The sequence below is a fragment of the Loxodonta africana genome (genome assembly GCF_030014295.1).
Source record: "Loxodonta africana isolate mLoxAfr1 chromosome 14 unlocalized genomic scaffold, mLoxAfr1.hap2 SUPER_14_unloc_1, whole genome shotgun sequence".
NCBI classification, from domain to species: domain Eukaryota; kingdom Metazoa; phylum Chordata; class Mammalia; order Proboscidea; family Elephantidae; genus Loxodonta; species Loxodonta africana.
Window position 1 is genome coordinate 481,021 of NW_026974832.1, and position 26,600 is coordinate 507,620.

The 26,600-nt window shown below is 41.5% G+C and overlaps 1 long non-coding RNA gene across 2 annotated transcripts in view; it reads left to right on the forward strand.

Moving 5' to 3' along the window:
* The window catches only part of LOC135229108 (uncharacterized), a 419,273-nt gene extending 393,391 nt beyond the window's left edge, over positions 1 to 25,882 (forward strand). Inside the window, exons 2-4 of one of the 2 annotated variants that reach the window (XR_010319891.1) lie at positions 13,716 to 13,863; positions 20,893 to 21,067; positions 25,133 to 25,882. This is a non-coding gene — a long non-coding RNA (uncharacterized LOC135229108). Of the gene's footprint in view, positions 1 to 13,715; positions 13,864 to 20,892; positions 24,521 to 25,132 lie in introns of those variants that run through there. The other variant, XR_010319890.1, reaches the window with a different exon arrangement.
* Positions 25,883 to 26,600: the final 718 nt, after the last annotated feature.

Consider the following 26,600-nt stretch of genomic DNA (forward strand, 5'->3'; position numbering starts at 1 on the left):
AGCTATTCTACTTTTCAGCTCTATAATTTCTATTTGGTTCTTTTGTATAATATTTCTTTATTAATATTTTCTACTTGTTCATGCATTCTTTTGGTTTCCTTTTTTTTTTGTCTATGGTTTCTTTAGCTCTTTGAGGAAATTTAAGACAATTGGTTTAAAATCTTTGTCTAGTAATCCCAATATCTGTGTTTCCTTAGGGATGCTTTCTGTTCATTCTCTTCTTTCTTTCTTCTTAACAAATGAACCATCCTTTTCTTTTTCCTTTTATGACTTAAAATAGTGTGTTGAAAACTGGTTATCTTAAATATTATAATGTAACTCTGGAAACCAGAGTCCCTCCAGTCATTAGGGTTTGCTTTTTTTTTTTTTTTAATTGTTGAGGACCAGTCATCCATTTGCTTAGTGATGTTTCCAAACTATTTCTGCAAAGATTGTATGTCTTCTCATGTGTGGACACTGAAGTTCTGTTCTGTTATGTCAGCAGTCAGTTCATGACCTGACAGTGATTTCTTTAAATGCTTGTAGCCAAAAAGAAAAAGGAACATTATCCCAGTCTTTGCAGATTGGCTCTGAACTGGGGTGTTCTTTCAGTGCTAAGCAAAAGCGCCTAAAACTCTGCCTTAGCCTTCACTTCCTGCCCCCGTGGAGCCCAAAGATCAGCCAGAGGTGCAAGCCTAAAGCTTTGTCAGGATCTTTATGAGCATGTCTTCATCCTTAGGCAAGAATATTGCACTCCAGATTCCTCAGTATATGTGGTAGCCCTTCAAAGCCCTTAAACCACCAACCATTGTCCTCTCAGCCCCCTTTTTTCCAAGCTTTTGGATGTCTCTGCTGTTTTCTCTGTCCTTCATCCTTTGACCCTGGAGGTAGGACCAATTCTTATACCTTCGTACTGCTCAGTTTCCATCACATCATACATTTTTTCTTATGTGCTGATGAGTCAATTCTGACTCATAGTGACTATAGGATGGAGTAGAACTTCTCCAAAGGGTTTCTAAGGCTGTAATCTTTATGGAAGGAAACTGTCATATCTTTCTCCTTTGGAGTAGTTGGTGGATCAAATCAAAAGGTTTAACAGCTGAGTGCTTAACCACTGCACTACTGGGGCTCCTTTTGACATCATGCATCATAATAGATTTTTAACACACCCCTCAGAAACATAGAAGTCCATAAATTGTCAAGGGTACAGAAGATTTAACATGTATAAAAATACCAAATTGATATATGTGTATGTGTGTGTGTTATCTAACCACTAAAGAATATACATTCATCTCATGCACATACATAGTGTTTATAAAAGTTGACTGTATACGGTGTTATAAAGCAAGTCTCAACAAATTTCAAGAGTCTGCAATAATATAGAGGATACTGTGTAAGTACAGCATAATTAAAAAAAACATATTAGAAAAAGAAAATACAAAATCTCCATGTGCTTGGATATTTTAAAATACTAGGCATTAAAAAAGACATCATAATGAAAATTAGAATATATTTTGAAGTGAAAAATTATGAACATAGTGCATATAAAAATTGGTGCAGTACAGACAATATAATATAGGAAACTTATAGCCTTAAAAATATAATTGGAAAGAACAAATCTTGAAAAATAAGTGAGTTAAACATCCATTCAAAATGTTGGGAAAAAAACAGAAACAAACATTCATAGGAATTTTTGTTTCTATTAATGATTGGATACATGCAACAGATGATCAACAAAGACTAAAGTTGATTCTTAGAAAATGCTAGTAAAATTGACAAACTTTAGGCAAGATTGATCAAGTGAAAAAGAATGAAGGTATAAATAACGAATATCAGGAATTAGAAAGAAAATGACTACAGATCTTGCAGAACTTAAAGATAATGTGAGAATGTTATGAACCATATTAGCTAATAAATTTGCAAATTTAGGTAAAGTAGGCAAACGTATCATACCATGTAAGTTAATAACAACGATTCAAGAAGAAACAGGAAGCAAAAGTAATTCCACAATTGTTAATAGAATTGAATTAGAGCTCAAACTATTCTCAAAAAGAAAACTTCATGTCAGATGGCTTTTCCTGCAAATTCTGCCAAATATTCAAGAAATACTTCACAAATTCTTCAATATAAAATGAAATATATGCCCAAACTCATTTTATAAAGCTTGTAGAATGAATATTGATACCAAAACCTGACAAGAGCAGCAGAAGATGGGAAAATTACAGGCCAATGTCACTGATGAACATAGATGCAAAATATAAAAAGAAATAGGCAAAACAAATCCAGCAATACTCTAAAGAAGAATATAGTATGACCAAGTTGGGTCTATCCCAAGAATTCAAGGTTAGTTTAACATTCAAAAATGAATCAGTATAATTTGCCATATGTACAGGAAAAATAAATGTGGTTATATTAATAGGTGTAATAAAATAAGTATTTGATAACCTCCAGCATCCACTCATGTTTTTTAAAAGAACATCTAGCATGCCATGAGACCAGAAGAACCAGAAGGTTCCCGGCTACTGTCACTGAACATTTTGATCAAAGAGTCCACAGCAAAGCCCTGATCAAAAGGGGGAAAATGCAGAACAGAATTTCAAATTCTCATGAACCCTAGACTTTTTGGAGCCATTGAGGGTGAATGAACTCCTGAAACTATTGCCGTGAGATAATCTTTAAACATTACACCAAAAGCATTCCCTTGAATCATCTTAAAACTGAAGTATAAAAAAGAAAACACCATACTGTTGCTGTTGAGTTGATTCTGACTCAGAGACCCTGTAGGACAGAATAGCACTGCCCCATAGAGTTTCCAAGGTGCAGGTGGTGGATTCAAACTGCTCTTCTTTTGCCTGGCTACCGTATCACTTAACCACTGTGCCACGAGGGCTCCAGAACATTAGCTACTTAACTAATAAAAATGGTCTACCTTGAGCATATGCTCTTTTAAGAACTGTCTATATGGCATCAGATTGACAACAGCTACTGAAAAGATTAGATAGGAACCTTAAGGAGCAGTGGGTTTATGCTAATGACAGAGGAACTACTCAGAAAAGGAGGGTGAGAATGGTTGCACAACTTGAATGTAACCGATGTCATTAAATTGTACAGGTAGAAACTGTTGAGTTGATGTATGTTTTGCTGCATATATTCTCAACCACAAAAAATACATTTACAGGTAATAATTAACAAAAAATGTCAAGGACAGCTAAATATTTTGAAAATAAGACAGAGTTGCATGTGAGGGAATGAGTGGGGTGAGCTGTTTTAGATTAATAGTTAGTAAAGGCTTATGGAATCAGGATATTTGAGGAGATAACTGACCTATATCAAAGGAGAGAATAGCTGTATGAAGCTCTGGAGGGAGGATATTGCCAATAAAGGAAAGAGTTGTTTCTGAGGCCCTTAAATAACCAAGTGTTCTGGCATGTTTTGAGGAAGCTCAGGAAATAAGTCATGGCTAGTGTGGAGTGAACCGAGGGAAGACTGTTAGGAAATGAGGTTAGTATGGTGGGCAAGCCCCGCATCATGAAAGACCATGGGAAGGATTTGGGAATTTTTCCTAATTGCCATGAGAAGCCACTGAGGTGATGCTGTTATGTAGACTGTAAGAGGGAAGATCGGTGGCACGGAGTCCAGTTTTAACCAAGAGATGATGGTGGCTGTAAGGTGGAGGTAGTGAGAAGTGGATAGAGTCAGGATTTATGTTAAGGTAGTGCCAAGAGTCCAGAATATGTGTCAATGGATTGGATGCAAGATTTGAATAAAGGAGAGAAATCAAGGGTGATTTCTAGGTTTTTGTCCTGAACAACCCAGAGGATAGTGAGAACATTTGCTGAGATAAGGAAGACTGGGAGGTAGACAAGACACTTGGACGAAGAATTTTATTTGAACCACATTAAGTTTGAGATGCCTAGTAGACATTCAAGGGAAGATGTGAGGTCAGCCATTGGTGAAGGAACAACAGGGCAGAGTATGTAAATGAGGGTATCCTAGGGCTCAGGTGGAATTGACTGCCATGAATTGGCTCAGATAACCTAGATAGTGAGAAGTAATGAATGATGTTACTTAAACAGGGCATGGAAATCAATGAAAAAGGTGTGGGAGTGGCAGGGAGGCTAAGGTAGAGAAGTTTCTCTCTTCCTAAACCTGATTGGCTGGATTTGAAGACATCATAAGTTCCTGTATGAGAAATATCCAGCAAATTACCAGTTGATTTAATAAATTGATAACAAAGTCCACCTTTCAGCCAAAGATTGAAAAACAAACAAACCAATTGCCATCCAGTGAATTCTGACTCTTAGCAACCCTCTAGGACGGAGTAGAGCTACCCCATACGGTTTCTAAGGAGCAGCTGTTGGATTCAAACAGCAGACCTTTTGGTTAGCAGCTGAGCTCTTAACCACTGCACCACCAGGCTCAAACCAAGAATAACACAGATGAGGAACTTACTCCTTAGTTCAATCAAGTATGTAGAAATTCAAATTTGTGATTTTGGAGATTCCCCCTCTTTTTTTTCAAAGTGGGGGGCATTGAGATGGAGGATTTTCCTATGCCCACCATCCTAAGGGATTTAATTAACCCATAGTTGAGACATTGTAAACATCTCAAGAAATTATTACCTTTGAGAAACTTGAGGGTGAGTAGGCATATCACCTGGCTCCTCTTAAACTCCTTTTAAAAACCTGACTTGAAGACTCACCTGCCTTTTTGAATAAGTGCCAGCTTGAATAGGCAGGGTTCAGGGAATTGCTAACCAAAGGTATGGTTTCTCCAGAGGCCTCCAAGGGGTGTAAAAGAAGAGTGGAGCCAGACCCCGTGCTTGGGACACACCCTTGGTAGGAAATATTTGAGTGTGTGTGTGGTGAGGGGAGCACTCGGTGTGGGAGAGTGGGGTGGGTGGGTAATAGGGAAATGCCTGTTTTTTTTTTTTTTTCTGGTTTTAAGAAACAGTTTTTTACTTTTTTTTTTTTTTTTAATTACAACGAACAGTTCAGTGGAGACATGTTCCTTATGTGCAGGGGCTAGTGGAATTGCTGATAGCTGAGAATGTAGCCTGCTCCCCAAGTGCGAGTTGGCATTTTGGAGAGAAAACTTGATATTTGGAGCACTGACTGGCACTGCGTTTTCTAAATAATTAAGGGTGGTGGGGTGGTGGTAAGAGAAAGAGGATGGTCTATGAACACTGACCCTGGAAAATTAACTCCCGAGTGTGTGGGTTGTGGATAGCAGGAAAAGAACATCACCCGCAAATGACAGCAGTGCCTTTATTTATTTATTTATGCTTCTTTTTAGTTCTGAGTTGTTTTTAAGCCACAAATTAATGGGGCCACCATGAGTTTTCAGAGAATGAGTTTTACAAAAATCTAAGTGTTTTAAATATTGCAGGGATTTACTTATATATGCTGTATATGAGAAAAGTCCTTCCAGTTATAGGGAGGAGAAAGAAAGTATATTCAGGAATTAAATTTTCACAGTTCTCTGAATTCTTATATTTCTCTTGTTGTCCATTTTTCTTTTTTTGTCCTTCATCCACCCCTTCCACCTTGACCCACTGTCTTCATCATCTAGTGCTGCCGAAACAGAAATACCATGAGTGGATGGCTTTAACCAAGAGAAATGTAATACCTCACATTAAAGTAGGCTAATAGTCCACATTCAAGGCATCAGCTCTAGGGGAAAGCTTTCTGTCTCTTTCGGCTCTGGAAGAAGGTCCTTGTCCTTAGCCTTCCCATGGTCAAGGAGCTTCTCAGGTGCAGGGACCCTGGGTCCAGAGGACATGCTCTGCTCCTGGTGCTGCTTTCTTGATAGTCTGAGGCCCCCAACTCTCCGCTTGCTTCCCTTTCCTTTTACCTCTTGCGAGATAAAAGGTGGTGCAGGTCACACCACAGGGAAAGGTGACCTGAGTGAGGGTGGTGTTACAATCCCACCCTAATCCTCTTACAGTAAAATTACAATCACAAAATGAAGGACAACTAGGCAATAGTGGGAATCATGGCCTAACCAAGTTGAAACACACGTTTTTTAGGGTCATAATTTAATCCAAACCAAATCAAACTTGTCACCATCAAGTTGATTCCAACCCATAGAGACCCTAGTTGATATTAACTCATAGAGACCCTGTAGCATAGAGCAGAACTACCTCATAGAGTTTCCAAGGTCTAGTTGGTGGATTTGAACTGCTGACCTTTTGGTTAGCAGCTGAGCTATTAACCACTATGCCACCAGGCCTCCTCTTGATCCACAGTCCACCCTAATTCACCACTGTGTTAGAAAAAGGCTTTGCTATTCTGAAATAAGAACTTTTTACTATACTTTTGTGTTCGTGGTTGCTTTTGGTATGTCTTTAAGCACTGAACAGTTAACTCATACCCATTAAAAACCCATTGCCACTGAGTCTATTCCAACTCATAGCGGCCCAATAGAGCAGAGCATAACTGTGCCATAGACTTTCCAAGGAGCGCCTGGTGGATTTAAACTGATGACCTTTTGGTTAGCAGCTGTAGCTCTTAAACAGTACACCACCAGTGTGGGAGGGGTTTAATTGATAACATGATGTCTGGGCTCCAAGGGAGATGGAATGGATGTGCAGGAGAAGGGCATGCAGATTCAGCCTGTATAGTCCCCTGAACTCTGTTCAAGATCATAACACACCTCAGTAATCACTTGAATCTAAACATACAACTTTAACAGTTGATGTAAATGACTTTACACATGAATTTTGGAACGCAACTATTTCTCAATGGAAGTTTCTTCAACTAAGCTGTTTGTATTCCCTTAATAATTGTGAAAGCTAACATTTATTGTGTTCATTCTGTGTGTAAGGCCTTTTTCTAAGTGCCTTGTGTGTTTTATTTAACCTGCGTAACAACCTTTTGAATAAGACCCATTTTAGAAATGGGAAACTGAGGCAGTGAGAGGTAAAGTAACGTGCCCAGATCAACCACCTGATAGATTGAGTTAGGATTTAAACCCAGGCAGTTTGTTTCAGAATTTGCTTATGTAATCACTGTACATGACAGCAGTGAGCCCTAGTGGCTGTGTGGCTAAAGAACTTGGCTGCTAACTGAAAGGTCAGTGGTTCGAACCCAACCGCCTCTCTGCAGGAGACAGATGTGGCAGTCTGCTTCAGTGAAGACTTACAGCCTTGGAAACCCTATGTGGCAGTTTTACTCTGTCCTTTGGGGTCACTATGAGTTAGAATTGACTTGATGACAGTGGGTTTTGGCACATAATACTAATGTGCAGTGTATTCTGTATGCCGTGTATATGTTCAGAAACTAATTTTCCGAACATTTATGCCATATATAGATTACCAATCCAGTTGCCGTTGAGGAGATTTTCACTCCTGAGGACCCCGTGAGTTTTCAGAGTAGGACTGCCCTCCATACGGTTTTCAATAGCTGTGACCATTTGGAGGTAGATTGCCAGGCCTTTCTTCCAAGGCAACTGAGTGGATTTAAACTGCCAACCTTTCAGTTAGTAGCTGAGCACTTAACTCTTTGTGCCACCTAATACATATATATACTAGGAGGTTTTCCTCCTTATTTGTACTTTAATGTTTTGTAGCCTCTTATGAATACTTGTTCCTGGCAGTTAACTAGATGCTAAAGAACAGAATAGGCACATGTAACCCTCTCTTACCTTCTCCCTCCCCTCTTTCACAGAGATGAAATGAAAAGGAATTAATGAGGACAGATTATTGGATTAGGGCCCATACTCAGGGCTCTAACAGCATGGGGAGTTTCTCCTGTCACTTCAGTTCTTGTTCAGGAATTGGCACCTGCTTTTTGTGAATCACAAAGACCAGTGCTTTATATCAAGCCATTTAGATTTGGGCTATGGAGCAGTGACTTAAAAAAATTAAATTTTATTTTCAGAGATTTTTTCTATTAATTGTTTACATTTATTTTAATTGTATATTCTGAAACCGCTACAAAAAGGCATGAAATAATTGTTTAAATTTTAATTCGTATGGGTCAAAATGTATGTTAAACTACCTATTGTCGCCGTCACAGTCGTTGTTATGTTTGAGCCGATTGTTGTGGCCACTTGTTACCAAGTATGACTTTCTTCTCCAGGGACCGATCTTTGCTGACAACGTGTCCAAAATATGTGAGATGAAGCCTCGTCATTCTTGCCTCTAAGGAATATTCTGGCTGTACTTCTTTCAAGACAGATTTGTTCATTCTTTTGGCAGTCCGTGGTATATTCAATATTCTTTGCAAATACCGTAATTTAGTGCCTTCAATTTTTCTTTAGTCTTCCTTATTCATTGCCCACCTTTCGTGTGCGTATGAGGCGACTGAAAGCACCATGGCTTGAGTCAGGTGCACATTAGTTTTCAAGGTGACATCTGTGCATTTGAACACTTTAAGAGGCCTCTGGCAGCAGATTTGCCCAATGCAATGTGTCGTTTGATTTCTTGACTGCTGCTTCCGTGGGTGTTTATTGTGGATCCAAGTAAAATGAAGCCCTTAGTGATGTCAACATTTTCTCCATTGTCATGATGTTGCTTATTGGTCCTGTTGTTAGGCTGTTGGTCTGTAGTCTTTGATTTTCTTCAGTAAATGCTTTAATGCCTCTTCACTTTCAACAAGCGAGATTGTATCATCTGCATATCTCAGGTTATTAATGAGTCTTCCTCCAATCCTGACGCCTTATTCTTCTTCAGACAGTCCAGCTTCTCGGATTATTTGCTCAGCATACAGGTCGAATAGGTATGGTGAAAGGATACAATGGAGATGCACACCTTTCTTGACTTTAAGCCATGCAGTATTCCTTGTTCTATTTAGATGACTGCCTCTTTTTCTATGTACAGGTTTCTCATGAGAACAATTAAGTGTCCTGGAAATCTCATTCTTTCCCATGTTATCCATAATTTGTTATGAGCTGGAGTAGGTCTCAGAAATAATGTGCCATTTCTTCCAGTTGGTTGTGCACGGCTGCCTACTTCCCTAGGTGGTAGCAGGTAAGGCCTGTCTCAGAAACACTCCCCTCCTCACTAAGCATGATTCTTCACACTGCTCCATCTTCTTTCCCGTGTGTGTCTCCTGCCCTCCTCAGTGGCCGGGGAAAATGATAGTAGTCCACTATGAGATTTATTCTTTTATTATACTTTATTTTATCATTTGTTTTTATAACATAGTTCCGTTAAAATCAAGGGTAATAAAAATGTTTGTGTGATGGAAGTGGATAATCCCACCCACTGTGTCCATCTAAAGTTTCATGAGAAAACTGTGCCCACAACAGAGGGCTCCCACTCCTCTGGCTCACTGTATTTTCTCCTTGTTTATTTGCTCTTCCCTCTTTCCTGATGCATGCATGGGACCACTGAGCTTCAGGACTCCACAATTCTCCTTTTCATACCAGTGTTACTGTAATCTTGGGTTCATGGGCTGCCTTGCCACAGATTTACTCATTCTGTTTCTGTTAATTATTTCATTACTTAAAAATCTCTCATGAATTTTTCCAGAAGTACATTCTATTCCTCAAAAACTTGGAAGCAATGGGAAAGTATGCAATAAATAACAAGAAAACATACGTAATGCATAGAATAAATTATTAACGTTCCGATATGTCTGTTATCTTACTTACATTGGCATGTATGTGTATTAGAGTCTCTGGTTGATGCAAATGGTTAATATCTTGAGCTGCTGACAGAAAGTTGGAGTTCAGGTCCACCCAGAATTGCTGTGAAAGAGAGGTCTGGCAGCCTACTTCCGAAAACTCAGCCATTGGAACCCCTATGGAGTACAGTTCTACTCTGGCACACTGGTGTCATCATGAATCAGAACTGACTCAGTGGCAACTGGTTTTATGTGTGTATTAGCACACACATTTATGTATATTAACACGGATATTATATCCTGATATTTTCATTCATCATTAGTCTTTTCTCATGATAAATTTTTTTTGTTTTTTTTTAATGAGGGCATTAAATTACTTTATAATATTCTGTGTGCATGTACTATATGTTTTTTAACGATTTGACTATAGTTGCAATAATAAATGTGCATGTTTCTAGTAATCTTCAACCTATACTTACATCTTTTTAACATACATCTCTGCCTTAAATCTCTTTGTTTAATTATTGTTTAACACTCTTTACACCTAAGAGATGGTCTCAGAAGCAGCCCTGATCAGTTTTTCTCCCTCTTACTCATGAAGCCCCTTAATGTATTCCAAGGTATCAACTACGAAGGATTTTACGTACTTATCCTTTGTTTATTTTTCATTCAGTCAGTATATTCCATGGGCCAGAAGTAGTCTATGTTATGCAGATACAGTGGTGAAAGGTACACACTGTCCCTGTCCTCATGAAGGGGACAACCCAGTGCAGGGGGGAGGAGCACTGGGGAAATGCAGCTGAGAGCAAGCACAGACAACCCTCCAGGAACCACACTGGACTTCAGAGAGGCTTGTTGGCTGCTGTTCACCTGGCAGGCTTCTAGATACCAGAGTACCCTTGGGCTTGGTGCCTGCTCCTCTCTCTACTGACATCCTCCCTCTAGGATGCCTCAGTGAGTTTACTGCTGTCTATTTGTAGCTATGGACCTGAGGTTTATACCTCCATCCATTCAAACTCCTCCTGGGTCCAGACTCATATATTCAAATGTCAGCCTAACTCTCTGTATTGACCTCTTTATGCATTATAATGATACATTCCTCATATGGCCATCATGAAAAGCAAACATGAAAGGAAAAGCACAGGAGTGCCTGGCACCAGTGTAGGTACTCAATGAACATTAGCTGTTGGTATTATCCTTGACATCTCCGTGTGGGGTGAAGTTTTATTACCGGACATCTCCATGTGGATATCTAACAGCTGCACCATGTTATCTAGGCTATGAAACAATTCTTGGTTCCAACCACCATTCCGTTCTTATCGATGAATTTCTCAAGGCTTCGGTGATGGGATTGTGTGTTTTTCCACACAATGGATGTGATTAGGAATGGTTGGCCAGGTCCTACACAATAAATTGCTCCAGCGTTCCTTTGGGTGACCATTGAGACAAGTTTCAGCCAACGAATGTAGCAAAGAATTGGAACCACTCTCAGCTGTTCATGCGAGTACTCTCAATCCAGAATATCTGGTAAGTCGACTGTTAGGGATTGAATTGTGTCCCTCCAAAATGTATGTGGAAATCCTAACCCCTGTACCTGTAAATCTGACCTTGTTAGGAAAGAGGGGGCCTGCTTTTATTATGTGAATGAGGTCATACCAATGTAGGGTGGGTCCTAAGCCTAACTCTTCTTAGTTATAAAAGGAGCAGAATACACACAGACAGAAACAGGTGAAAAGGAAGACAGACAAAGAAGACAGATGCTTCTAGAAGGCCAGGAACACAAATGATTGCTGGCATCTACTAGAAGCTGAGGTAGACAAGGAAGGACCTCCCACTACAGCCATGCCCTGAATTCGAACGACTACCTGCTAAACTGTGAGAAAATAAATTTCTGTTCTTTAAAGCCATCCAGTTGTGTTATTTTTTGTTATGGAGGGACTAGGTAACTAACACACATACCCGTTCTTATAAGTTCAGCCCAGTGCAGAATAATTTTCTTCCCTCCTTGGTCTAGACCACCCGAACCTGCTCTTTCCCTGTCAGTGTCCTTTGCTTTCACCTAAGAGTTATGACAGAGTCAGCTTGATGCTGATGCATTGAAATTTCAATTTATTTTTTATTTATGATTACTATTAATTCCAGTATTTTCTACAGTTTTCAATGGAGACAGTCCTATAATCTATGAATAGCAGTTATACTTTTTCTCTTTTTGTACTAGCTTACACTTCCAGTGTTCAATGTTTAATAAAAGTAATGATAGAAGCACCCTTATTTTGTTGTTTATTAATTTTAAAGAGAATGTTCCACACGTCACCATGAACTATCGTGCTAGTTGTAGTTTTCCATGTTCGGGAACTCCTTTTCTGTTCCATATTTGCTCCTAGTCCTTATCTCTCCGTGTGATTGGATTTTATCAACCTGCTTTGCCCCCATCTCTTGAGGTGAGCATATGTCTTCTCTTCCTTCACCTATGCATGTGGTGAATGAAATTACTAAATCTTTAACGTTCACTCAAATTTGTATGCCTACAATAAAATGCCTTGATCATGGCATGTTACGTGGTTTATCCTTTGCTGGATTTCCTTTGCTGGCATCTTACGTAGGGTTTTGCATCTCAGTTACTGAGTGTGCTTGTCCTCTAACTCTTCTTCTACCTTCCTTCTCTAATTTGTTATCATTTTTAAACTAGCCTTAAGGATCAAGTTAGGGGAGTATCTCATGGTTTTCTAATCTCTGTTGACTATGTACAAGATTAAAATGACTGTTTCTTGCATGTTTGCTGGAACCTGACTGGAAACGATCTAGGTCTGCCGTTTTCTTTGTAGGGAGATCTTGAACTACTGACCCATTTTATTTAGTGGTTAAAGGCATCTTCTGGTGCTAATTTACTTAGAAAAAATTCTGATGCATGTTCTAGGTTGCTCGAATCTCATCTTCAAATATTGATTATCAGGGCTTGTAGCCTCATGGAAGGCAATTCATCAATCCCAGATTTCCCCAAAGTCAGGCTCTGCAACTCTTCCCGGTACCAAATTCCCTCATTTAAGACTTATTTGCAAAGAGACAACAGTATGCTATCTGCGCAGTTGTTTATCCACAACCTTCTTGAGTCCATAATGTGAGGATATAGTCTTCTAATACTTTTTTTGTAATTGTTCTCTTTCTTATTTTTTTTTTTTCCTTTTTTCACTGCCAATACCCCTGCCCCCCGCCAGTCTAGTAGTTTTAAAGTTGTGCGTTTCAGGTTCAAGTCTGTAATCCAACTGAGCTTCTGTGTGTGCTGCATGTGTGCATCAAAAGAACACGCTTCTAGAAGCAGAAAGCAGGCAGTGCGACTGTTGGGTGGTTGGCGGGGGAGGGGGAGGGGAGCTGCTGCTCAGAGAGGGCGCCCGAGGGAGGCAGGAGATGCCGGGCTGCCCGCCGCAAGCCCGCAGGCTCCAAGGAGGCGGAACCCACGTGCACCATGAGCCTTTTGAGACAGGCCCAAGCCCACCCAGCTGGGTGCTAACCTCGCATCCGCCAGGCTTGCAGGTTCCACCAGGACTAGGGGAAGCCTAAGGCCAAGGAGGGCAAGGTCTAGGGTCTGGACCTGAGAACTGGTTCTGCCACTTGTGATCGCAGCGCTTATGCTGGAAAGGAGGGCAGGAAGCATATCGCAACGTGTGTCCGGACGATGACCCAGAACGGGGGAGTTGTGGTCACCCACGGACTCTGGGTCTGCATATGGAGGCCCCCAGGGTGCAATTCCAGGAGCAGAAGGCAAAGCCACAGAGGCCAAAGTGCACCTCGCCGATGCTTCCCAGGGGCATTTCCCCAAATATGGGGAGCAGTCCCTCCTCTGGGCTAGGGACTTTGTTTCCTCCATTGTCATCACTGACTGTGAGCAGACTCTAGTCTATGCAGACTAATGAGGAGTTATCAAAATGAGCTCCAAACTCCGGATTTGAGTTAAGGATCATAAATTAACACAGAGAAATATGACTTTAGCAATAAGTGACTGTTTGAAGCCCAAGTTGCCTTAAAACACGGAATTTCAGTCTTTCAGCTCCTCTGCTAATCTAGTGACTAAGAACAGGATCTCACTGGAGCTCAAAGATGTGGGGCACTGGGAATACTCTGGGTCTGTCTGCTCACGGCTGATTGCCTGATCCCAGTTTTATTATACAGCTTAAATACAGACCAGAAGAGGAGTTTGGGGCTTGACACCTGACATCTTAACACCAGTTCCTGTTTCTTGAGGAAGGAAGAGGTAAAATAAATCAGCATTTACTGTGTCCTTCTCCATCCCCGGAAGTCTTCATGAAGACCCTCTCAGGTAAGGATTGACAGGGAGTGGCTTGGTTTACTATTCGACTTTGTCCTTCAGTCACTTTGTTTATGTCCTGCATGTAAACTATTATGCATTGACAGAAGCATTCTAATTCTTATGCAGAATGACTAGACCTGCTGCAGAATGACTATATTGTGCCTCCCTTGGGCACCCCTGTCTGCGCAGCACCCCCCACCCCCAACTGCCCAACCGCCTCTCTCCTGGCATTCTGCTTCTAGAAGCATGTTCTTTTGATGCAGAGATGCAGCACACACAGAATCCCAGCTGGATTACAGACTTGAACCTGAAGACCTTATGCAGAATGACTATTTATGAACCCCTAAGCTTAGTACTAAAGCAGGTACTTACTCCTCAGAGAAGGCCCTGGGGGAGGTTGATACATGCATTCCCCAGTGCTCCTGCTGCTCTAGAAGTGCCTGAAATGCCTCTCTGGGAAAGGCCTTCAGATTAGCCTCATGGCCCACGTGGGAATTCAGGCCTATTTTTCTGTTAGAACATCTCATTTCGCTCTGAAAATTTTATTATCCAGTTTATTCACCAGACATGAGTACAGACATCTCATATTTTCAAAATAATCCCATTCTCTAATACTAATTTGCCACCAAGAGTATATTCCAAAGTGTTTGCAATAGGCTAGAAAGTCTTTCCAAAGAGGGGAGTCCTGCACCATGTTGTGCAGTGACAGCAGGGTTGGCATAATATGTTTACCCAGATACCTACCACTTTTTAAAAATTTTTTATTGTGCTTTATTTGAAACTTTACAGAGCAAATTACTTTCTTGTTCAGCCATTTATACACAATTGTTTTGTGACATTGGTGGCAATATTCATGATGTGTCCATATTCTCTTCTATGCTCCGGTTCCCCGTTTCCATCCGCCATGATTCCTGTTCCGTCCTGCCCTCTTTTCTGTGCTTTTGGGCAGGTTTTGTACTTTTGGTCTCATACACACGATTGAACTAAGAAACACTTTCTTCACGTGTGTTATTGTTTGTTTTATAGACCTGTCTAATCTTTGGCTGATCGGCAAACTTCAGAAGGTACTTTCGACTTTGTTGCTTTCCATAACTCCTGAATTCCAAGTCTACCACCTGAAGAACTTCCTTAGTGTTTCATTTAGAACAAGTCTGGTGGCGATGAATTCTCTTAAGCGTCCTTCACCTGAGAATGTCAATATTTTTCCTTTACTCATGAAAGAAATAACAGCCTATAGAACACTGGGTTAATGTTTCTTTTCTTTCAGTGTTGAAAAAATGTTGTTTTCACAGCCTTTTGGCCTCCATGGCTACAGATGATGAATACAGAGTCATTCCAATTGTTTCTCCTGTGTGAGATGACTTGTTTTCTCTCTAGCTTCTTTGAAGATATTTTCTTGGTCCTTGTTATTCCACAATTGACAGTGAGGCATTTGGGCGTAAAATTATGTGAGTTGAACTTGTTGGAGTTTGCATAGCTTCTTGAATCTGTAAGTTTATGTCTTTCAACAAATTGGGAAAGTGTTCAGCCAGTATTTCTTCAGATACTTTTTTCTACACCACATATTTTCTCTACACCTTATGGAATTCCAATAAATAAATGTTAGATATTTTTGGATTTTTTTGAGGCTCTGTTCATTTTTTTTTTCAATATTTGTCCTCTGTTTTCAGATTGGATATTTTCAATTGAACTATTTTCATCTCATTGATCCTTTTGTCTGTCAACAGCATTCCGCTGATCAAGTGAATTTTTTATCTCTATTTTTCCTGTCTAAAATTTTCATTTGTGAATGGTTTCTATGTATTTTTCTATTTTTCTAAGGTGTGCCTGTTACTTCTTTGAGTGTGGTTAAAGTAGCTTTTTAAAGTTTTTGTCTATGATTCCAAGACTATGTCTTACTTCAATCTTACAGAAAATGTTGATGTTCTTTGTTTTAGCAATCACTTGGCCCAGTTATGTTCAGGCTGCAGGTTCTTTCCCAACTTCTGGATGCTGTGGCTCAGATGTCAGTTCAGATTTTGAAGACTTTGCAATGACATTTGGATGTAATCTATGGGAGTGTCACTCAGTCTGGGACCTTGTTGGTGTTCTAACCCATAATGCAGTTCTCAAAGGATTGATCTACTTCTTAGGGTCAGAGCAAAGCATATGCAACTATGGGAGTGGAGGGGGGTATGAAAAACAACTTTATGGTATCCCTCTCTTGAGCCGCCTGGTCTCTGTCTCTCTGAGGCTCTCTGATGTCTGAGCAGCTACCTTCCTGGTCCACTGGCAAGAATGTTGGGGCTTTAATCTCTTCATTCTGCCGTGCAATTAAGTGACTGGGTCTGCCTATGAGGCCAAATAACGGTAAGATGGAGAAAATGTAACAGAGATTCCTCTATATTATTTGGTCCTTATATACTTAGGTCAGAGAGAAGGCACACTGTTTCTGGTGATACTTCCAAACAGGTATGGAGAAAAAGGCATTAACAGGTCGATAGCTGCATACTAGGTGTTACAAATTAAACTCTGTCTTCCCAAAATGTATATATCAGCTTGAATAGGCCATGCTTCCCAGTATTGTGCGATTATCCACCATTTTGTCAGCTGGTGTGATTTTCCAATGTATTGTAAATCCTACCTCTATGATGTTAATGAGCGAAGATTTGAAGCAGTTATGTTAAGGAGGCAGGGCTCAATCTACAAGATTAAGTTGTGTTTTAAGTCAGTCTCTTTTGAGATATAAAAGAGAAAAGAGCAGAGAGACAGGGGGACCTCAGTACCACCAAGAAAGAAGTGTCAGGAGCAGTGCACACTTTGGACCTAGGGTCCCTGTGCTGAGAACCTTCTTGTCCAGGGGAAGATTGGTGACAAAGACCTTCCCCTAGGAGTGACAGAGAGAAAAAGTCTTCCCCTGGAATTGGCACCCTGAATTTGGACTTATAGAGCCTCCTGGACTGTGAGGGAATAATTTTCTTTGTTAAAGTCATCCATTTGTGGTATTTCTGTTACAGGAGCACTAGATATCTAAGACACTAGGTACCAGGAGATGTACATTTCCCAGCTCTTTCACTCCCAGGGCCACTATGACTAAGTAGCCATTGCCATAAATCCATGTGAGCAGACTATTCTGATTACTGCTTTGACTCTACTGTCTGTTATGGTAACCACACACACCTTGTCTTTGTTGATTGAGTGCCACCACTTGGCTGCTACCACCACGGGGTCCAGTCAACTGCATTGTAGTTAGGTGTCTTAATTCAGTTAGGGCAGTTCTCACTGTGGACTCTTACTTACATAAAATAGCAACCACAGAAGTCTTCAATAATGCTGGGGCTTGCTTCCCAAATTTGTACCTCACCGCTATGGTACAAAGAGAGCCCTCTGGGCACTCCGTGTGTGGATCTGTGGGTCCAGCCTAATAAATCCATTCTAACCTGCCAGTTTCCCTCAGCCTTTGGTTACCTTCTCCTACAGTATACAATGGCAGATCTGCCATTTCCACTTGATTTATTATAGGCCACCACTTAATCCATGCTTCAGTAAACCAACCAAATAAACTATGAGATCCTTTTCTAACCTCTGAAGCTGAAACACTGAATGAAGAATCTATGCTTCCTGGGTCTATATCAATAAACTCAGACTAATCCACCTTTATGTTGCTTGCACCATTATCCCACACCCATAATAGCCATTCCCACACATATTCACCAGGTTTCTGTAAGTATGTATGTATGTATTAGAAAAATCAAGCAGTTCTTTTGGAGTTTAGCATACTTTCTCCTGGGTCATACTTCATAGTTCACCTTTTGGGGCTTGTTGGGACTGAAGTCTAGGTATAGGTCTAGAAGCAAAAATGGGCAGTGGCAGTGGGATGTTCAGCCGTGTCTTATAAGACATCTGCCTAAGGTGATGCCCCAGGCAATGCCCCAGATACCACCCCAGGAGATAACTCAAACAAGACACTTCAGGCACAGCTGAGGGTAATCTCATTAGATGGAGGTGGAAGGGATAATTGTTTTACTGGGAAGGGTGCCTTAGCAGGCAAAGTTAGAGAATCTCTTCAGATGGGAGTAAGAGGTCTGGTTCTGTTAGGAAGAGTGATTCAACAGAAATTGGAGGTTCATTGTCCCCCACTTCCTGACTGTCTGCCCATATGTCCTCATCCCGAGTTTCAGGATCCCATTTCTTCCCAATCAGTGCCCTCACTCTAACTTCAGACACCATTTGAGGCTGGATATTCAATTGGCGCTTTAATTCAGTCACTCTTATGATAAGAATCTGAGTTTATTTTTGGCAGCATTAGCCTTGTTACTATAAGAAATATGGTTTTCTTTCTGGGCACAAGTGGCAGCTTTCAGATCTTGTATGTGGTGCTTCAGCTTTGAGCCCATTTCTTTCATTCACCAGTGTGACTAGCAAAAGCAGGACTAACCAAGCAGCTTCCTTATTATTCTTATTCTGACAAAATTATAGAAAAGTATCAAATATGTAATCAGGCAGAGCCTTGTCTCTCACAAATATTTGATCCAGTGGTAGTAGTATTTTGCGTATTTCTATTGTCACCTCCCACCATGGATTAGCAATAGCCTGTTTACTACTGGAGACAGTCATCAGTGCCTTTAAGACTAGCCAGACTTGAGAATCAATTCAGAAAACTCATCCTTAAGATTTGGTTCCTCTAGAACCACAGTAGGTACCAAATGTCTTAGCCTGGGATCTCTAGAGATGCAAAACTAGTGAAGAGAATATATATATATATATGGAAACCCTAGTCGCATAATGGTTAATAGCTATAGCTGCTAACCAAAAGGTTAGCAGTTCGAATCCACCAGGCGCTCCTTGGGAACTCTGTGGGGCAGTTCTACTTTGTCCTGTAGGGTCACTATGAGTTGGAAACGACTCGATGGCAATAGGTATATATATATACACACACACACATACACACATACATATATATATGCATACATATGTTAGTTGTGGCTGTTAGATGCCATCGATCCTGTGTAAAACAGAATGAAACACCGCCTGATCCTGAACCATCCTCACAATCATTGCTATGTTTGAGCCCATTCTTGCAGCCAGTGTGTCAGTTCATGTTGTTGAGCGCCTTCCTCTTTTTTTCTGACCCTCAGCTTTTCCAAGCATGATGAGCCTCTCCTGGGACAGGTCCCTCCTGAAAATATGTCCAAGGCACGTGAGATGAAGTCTCGCCATCCTTGCTTCTAAGGTGCATTCTTGGTGTACTTCTTCCAAGATGGTTTTGTTTATTCTTCTGGCAGTCCATGGTATATTCAGTATTCTTTGCCAACACCATATTTTAAATGAATCAGTTCTTCCGTTTTCCGTATTCATTGTCTAACTTGCTCAAGCATGTGAGGTGATAGAAAATATCATGGCTTTGCTCAGGCACACCTTAGTCCTCAAAGTGACATCTTTCTTTCTCAACACTTTAAGGAGGTCTTTTGCAACAGATTTGCCCAATGCAATACATTGTTTGAATTCTTGACTGCTGCTTCTGTGGGCATTGATTATGGATTCAAGTTAAATGAAATGCTTGATGACTTCAGTATTTTCTCTGTTTATCATGGTGTTGCTTACTGGTCCAGTTGTGAGAATTTTTGTTTTCTTTATGTTGAGGTGTAATCCATACTGAAGGCTGTAGTGGTTGCTCTTCATCAGTAACTGCTTCAAGTCCTCTTTACTTTCAGCAAGCAAGGTCGTATCAGCTGCATATCATAGGTTGTTAGTGAATCTTTCTCCAAAACTAATGCCATGTTCTTGTTCTTCGAAACCAGCTTCTCAGAATGTTTGCTCAGCATACAGATTGAGTAAGTATGGTGAAAGGATACCACCATGACACATAACTTTCTGATTTTAAACCACACAGTATCCCCTTGCCCTACTCAAATGACTGCCTCTTGGTCTACGTAGATATTCCGCATGAATACAGTTAAGTGTTCTGGAATTCCCATTCTTTGCTAAGCTATCCATAATTTGTCATGAGCCACACAGTTGAGTGTGCTTCTATAGGAAACAAAAACAGGTAAACATCTTACTGATATACTCTACTTTCAGCCAAGATCCATCAGACATCAGAAATGATATCCCACATTCCATGTCTTCCTCTGAATCCAGCTTGAATTTTTGGTAGTTGCCTGTCTGTGTACTGCTGCAACTGTTTTTAAATTATATTCAGCAAAATTTTTCTTGCGTGGGATGTTAATGACATTACATTGCTCGATAATTTCCACATTGCGTTGGACCACCTCTCTTTGAAATGGGTACACATATAGATCTCTTTCAGTCATTTGGTCAGGTAGCTGTCTTCCAAATATATTGGAATAGTCAAGTGAGTGCCTCCAGCACTGCGTCCCTGTGTTGAAACATCTCATTTGGTACTCCATCAGTTCCTGGAGCCGTGTTTTTTGCCAATGCCTTCAGTGCAGCTTGGAGTTCTTCCTTCAGTACCATCAGCTCTTGATCCAATGCTACCTCCTGAAATGGTTGAATGTCGACCAGTTCTTTTTGGTGTATTGAGTCTGTGTATTCCTTCCGTCTTCTTTTGATGTTTCCTGTGTTGTTCGATATTTTGCCCATAGAATCCTTCCTTCAGTATTGCACCTAGAGGCTTGAATATTTCCTTCAGTTCTTTCGGCTTGAGAAATGCCAGGTGTTTTCTTCCCTTTTGGTTTTCTAACTCCAGATCTGTTCACATTATATTATCATACTTTGTCTTCTCCAGCTTCCCTTTCAGGTATTCTGTTGAGCTCTTTTACTTTATTTTTCCTTCCATTCTCTTTAGGTACTGTACATTCAAGAGCAAGATTCAGAGTCTCTTGTGACATCCTCTTTGGTCTTTGCTTTCTTTCCTGTCTTTCTAATGACTTTTTGTTTTTTTCATATATAATGTCCTTGTTATCATCCCACAACTAATCTGGTCTTCGATCATTAGTGTGCAGTGCATCAAATCTATTCTTGAGATGGTCTCTAAATTCAGGTTTGATATACTCAAGGGCATACTTTGACTCATGGACTTGTTTTAATTTTCTTCAGCTTCTACTTGAACGTGAATATGAGCAACTGATCATCTGTTCTGCAGTCAGCCCCTGGCCTGATTCTGACTCATGGTATTGACCTTCTCCATCATCACCTTCCACAAATTTGATTCCTATCTATTCTGCCTGGAATGGTTCACGAGTATAGTCACCATTTATGTTCCTGACGAAAGGTATGTGCAATGAATAAGTCATTGGTCTTGCCAAATTCTATCAGGTAAGCTTCATTGTCATTTCTATCATCAATACCTTATTTTCCAACTGCTGATTTGTCTGCTTTGTTTTCAACTTCGCATTCTAATTACGTAATTATCAGTACATCTTGATTGATGAATGCATCACGTTTGATCAGTTTCAAACTGCGGAACTTGGTAAAAACCTTCAACTTCTTCATCTTTCACATTCATAATGTGTGTGTAAATTTGAATAATAGTCTTATTAACTGGTCTTCCTGGTAGGCCTGTGAATATTATCCTATTGTTCGTAGTGTTCTACTTCAGAAAAGATCTTGAAATGTTCTTTTTATCGATGAATATGATGCCGTTCTCTTTAGTATCTCAATCCTGGCATAGTAGAACATATCATTGTCTAGTTTAAAAGGTCCAAAACCAAGCTATTTCAGCTAACTAATGCCTTGGATTACTGACCTTTATGCATTCCATTTCATTTTTGATGACTTCCAATTTCCCTAGATTCATACTTCCTTCATTCCACGTTCTGATTATTAAAGGATATTTGCATCAGTTTCTTCTCATTATGAGTTGTGCCCCATCAGGAAACGTCATTAAAGTGGGATCTACTTTGAGGAGGTAGCTCTTCCCCACTTGTATTTTGAGTGCCTTCCAACCTAAGGGGTTATCCTCTGTCATTCCATCAGACAGTGTTCCAGTACTATTTGTAAGATTTCACTGGCCAGTTGTTTTTAGAAATAGGTCACTAGGTCCTTTTTCCTAGTCTGTCTAAATCCAGAGCTCCACTCAAACCAGTCTACCATCGGTGAACCTGGTGGTATTTGAAATACCGGTGGCATAGCTTCTAACATCACAGCAACATGCAAGCCACCACACTACAACAAACTGACAGAAGAGTGGTGGGAGTTAAAAATAAGAAGAACCAAAAAGAGTGCTTCTTCCATGTCTGCTGATTTAGAGGAACCATGAAAAATTGTCAAGTGAAGAGTGATTCAGAGAAAAACATGGGTAGAATGTGACCTAATTTCCATAAAAACAAACAAATGAATGTACTTACATGTGTCCCGGCAAAAAGAAGTATGTAAAAGGGTACATATGTATCTTTGGACACTGGACACTTTGGGGGAGCAGGTACAATATACTTATGTGGGGATGGCTCTTATTATAACTTCTGTATACAAATATCTGTTGTTAAATGTGTTATAAGAATGTAAAACCTTTTAAAGTTTAATAACATCATACGTGTATGTGTGTGTATTTGAAACTTTTTTTTTTTTTTTACTATTTTATATATGTGTTTTTTAGTTATCTAGTGTGGCTATAGCAGAGATAGCACAAGTGGATGGCTTTAACAAACAGAAACTTATTCTCTCACAGTTTAAGAAGCAAGAAGTTTGAAGTCAGGGCGCCAGCTCTCAGAGAAAGCTTTCTCTCTTTGTGGCTCTGGGGGAAAGTCCTTGTCATCCATCTTCCCCTGGCCTAGGAAATTCTCAGCGCCTGGACGCTGGGTCAAAAGGACATGCTCCACTCCAGGCACTTCTTCCTTGGTGGTATGAGGTCCCTCTCATTTCTGCTCACTTTTCTCTTTGTATCTCAAAAGAGACTGACTCAAGACTCACCCTAATCCTGCAGATTGTGTCCTCCCTCATTAACCTAACTGCCTCTAATCCTGCCTCATTAACATCACAGAGGTTAGAATTTACAACACATAAGTAATCACATCAGATCACAAAATGCAGGACAACCACACAATACTGGGAATCATGGCCTGGCCAGGTTGACACACATTTTGGGGGACACTATTCAATCCATAACAATAGAGAAAACACTGTCTTCAATGCCAGATTCAGAGACTTTTATCCATCTATGAAGGGCAAACACAGAAATTGAACAAAATTCAGACCAGCGAATTATTGCTTGCTCTTGTAACTAATGACTTCTTCTGGTCTCTATGCCTCGAAATGGCCAAAAAGAATTCTGAGGATTAATTCAGTTATTGCTAAAACATCTACTGAATTTGCATGTCTACAGGTAAGGAAGAATGCTTGACACCGTGTGTGATTCATTAAGTAACACAGGGACTCTTAGACTATTGTTCTCCTTCTCTGATATGCCACTATCACCTTCTCCCCTTGTTGCTCTCCTGAAAAACCCACACTTGTATATTCTAGGCTTTTTTTCAGGATTGAATTTGCAGGAAGTTAAAGATATATCTTTGAAAGATAAAGAAGACTTTGGCCACATTGTCTTTAGACAGTCGAACTTCCCAGCCAGCCTCTGTGCAGGATGGGAATTCACAATCCCTCCTACTCAGTACCTCTGAGCAGGACGGGATTTCTGTTTCATTATCAGGCGACTGTGGAATTCACCCCTCTTCAGAAAACTTACTTTCCTTTGCCTCAAACTGTCCCTCTCAGGATCTGTCACGGTCACTCTGAGAAATTCACATGGGCAGCCTGTATGGAAGTGCCCATCCTAGAGGCCCTGCCCTCCCTTCCTTGCTCCACAGGGCTTCCTCTGACACTTGGGGTCGCATCTCCCAGGGAGTACACACCTCTGGCACTTCCAGGGATTCCCAGGCCCTGGGATACTGTGGATGGGACTTGGAACTCAATCTGTTTCTTCCCATCCTCACCTTTGGTTATCTGTGTTCTGTCTTCACCAGATTTAGGAGGCCTTGTCTTCTCTTTGCTCGTTTCATCTCAGTCAGGCTTTTCTATTCCAACTCTCTGATCTCAGAACAGATCAGGTTAGACCACAGAAAAGAGAGAGACCAAGCAAACATCACTGATCTGTGCAGAAGCTGCTGAGAAGGGATTTGATTCTCATTGGTTTAGGGTTTTATGCCCACTGCTCACCGGCAGGCAGGTTCCCCCCAGAGTCTGGCTTCTGTCTGGTACCTTGTACTACAAAGAACTCAGTGACCAGCCCACCTTCACAATCACACCTCCCTTAGAGCTATCTTTGCAGAGGCTCTTTGTCATACTTCCATGTCCCACTGAAATCCTATTTCTCTTTCCTTACAAACATTATGCTCATTCTCAGGGCCCTGAGACCTCATCTGCAGATGAGTCTTGTCCTCTTCTCTCCTTGGTGGGGGAAGCTTTTGAGTGGACCTCATGTCTTCGGACAGCTATCCTGGGGCTTCTTCCACCCTGGTGCCGTAGGGCTGCATCTCTCTTTGTACTAGAAGGGGTGTGGAAGGGGCACAAGGCTAAAAGAGGATGGATTTTCCAGGTGAGGTGGGTTTAAGAAGCTTGAATGAACTTCTTCCCTGAAGAGTGCATATTTTGCAGTCCAGACATCCTGCTTCTCTCAGTCTAAGAGTCCTAGCACGTCTTCAGGTGCTTTCTCCTTTGACCTTGAGGCCATGCCTGCACCCTCTGCAGCCAGGTCTCCCACATGTGTAGCAGCACCAGTAGGTGTGGTAGCCTCTTCAGCCCCTGTCTCCTCCTCCAGATGCTCCTGGAGGTGCCTGGCTTTTCTTGCCAGGACTCCAGGATGCTGACCAGGGACTCAGTGTTGGTTAAAGGATGTCGGCCAGTGACCACGTGTCCTCATTTCCTTTGAAGGCTTAGGCTAGTTGCCTGGGCAGAAGACAGCCAAGGTCAGTCTGAGCCTAGACACCTAGTGACCGACCTGTGACACTGCAGCGAGTGATAGATGTTAATTTCCATACTCAGGTATCCGCAGGTGGTGGATTCAGAGTGGTCGGAGGAGAAGTGTAACTAGAGATAACACACTCATGAGGGCACGGGCCAAAGGTCAGGGAAAATAGCTGAGGTCGTGGAGCTCTAGCGGAGCCAGTCTAGGGCACAGGCCTCCCTCCTGTATGTGGCAAAGAGGCGATCCATGTGCCGCCTTCTGCAGACTCTGGACTGCTGGGGCCCTGGTTGCCCAGAATTCGGCCTTGTCTTTGGAGAAGTGACGCGCATGCAGTGTGCCACCGGGGGCTGTGGCCCAGCAGAAGCAAAATCTTGACAATGGGGGCTTCTGTTGACTTTGCCTGTGCTCTCCTTTGGCTGAGTGACATCGTGTGTTTCCTAGCAGGTGAAGGCATTCGTGCAGAGAGGCGATTTCCATGCGTGCAGCAAAGTGTGTGCTGAGATGATGAGTCGCTGGAGACCAGGGTGGACTCTTCAGACCCAGGATAGGCCTCTGGCAGGTATGTGTCAATGTTTTCTGCCCATGGCACTCACCCGGGTATTTGCATAGAATGTCATCAGCGGAATTAGTAGTCTCCGGAGAGGCTGCCACATGTCAACAAGCTTCACCTGGCCAGAGTACACCCGTGATGTAGCTCCCCAATCAGTCACCTTCCCCCTTTGCTCTTTCGTCTCTAGGCACTCTATCAGGCACTCCAAGCTGGGAAGTGACTCAGGGAGAGAAGGAAGAGATTTCAGAGAATGAACACATATAGAGAGAGAGGCAAGAGATGCTGAGTGAGGATGTCTTGCGTACTGATATCCTGAGGAAAGTGGGAAAATTGGACCCTGGCCTGCTCTGCCAATGCCGTGAAGCAGTCCGCACCAGGGGCTCCCTTGTGCCTGCGTAGCCTTTCCCAGGGTGTGCTCAAATCCTGTGACCACTAGGTGTCCTAGGTCACAATGGAGGACCCTGTGTCATCTGCCTGGCGGACTGGATCTCTGCCATTGGCTGAGTCTTGTCACCAGGCCCATCATAAGCTCTGCCCACTCTTCCGGTGGGGAGACTCTTTCCATGGTGATGGCAAAGAAACCTTAGTCCCGCCCACCTGGCCTTGACTTCACCTACCTGGCCTGCTGACCCTCACTCAGACCTCTGTGTCGATCAAAATGAATGTTCACCAGTGGCCCGGTGTCAGCATCTGGTATAAAGGATTTGGGACCTTGCCTGAGGCAGAAGGCAGCCTAGGTCTGCGGGTACCTGGAAGTCTAGTGACTTGTGACGCTGCTGCCAGTGAGAAATGGTGACTCCCACACTCACATATCCCCTGGTGGCAGAATGATAGTGATGGGTGGAGAAACATCGCTCCGGAGCACTCGCGCAGTGGGGCACCGGCCAGAGGCCAGGGCCAGTAGTGGACGTCGCGGAGCTGAATGGCGAGCCAGTGAAGGGCCCAAGGATTTCTCCAATGAGGCAAAATGCAGATCAAGCCAAGGAACATAAAGATAAAGCAGCTGAAGAAATTAAAAAGGTTACTCAAGAACATAGTTAAAAATTTAATAAGCTGCAAGAAACCATAGAGAGACTGCAATCAGAGATTCAGAAGATTAACAATAAAATTACAGAGTTAGAAAACTCAATAGAAAGTAAGAAGAGCACAACTGAGGAATTGGAAGGCAGAATTACTGAGATTGAAGATGAAACTCTTGGGACTAATATATTTGAAGAGAAAGCAGATAAAAGAAATTTAAATGAAGAAATCCAAAGAATCATGTGGGACTTTATCAAGAGAAATAACTATGAGTGATTTCAGTACCAGAACAGGGAGGGCTAACAGAAAATACAAAGGGAACTGTTGAAGATTTGTTGG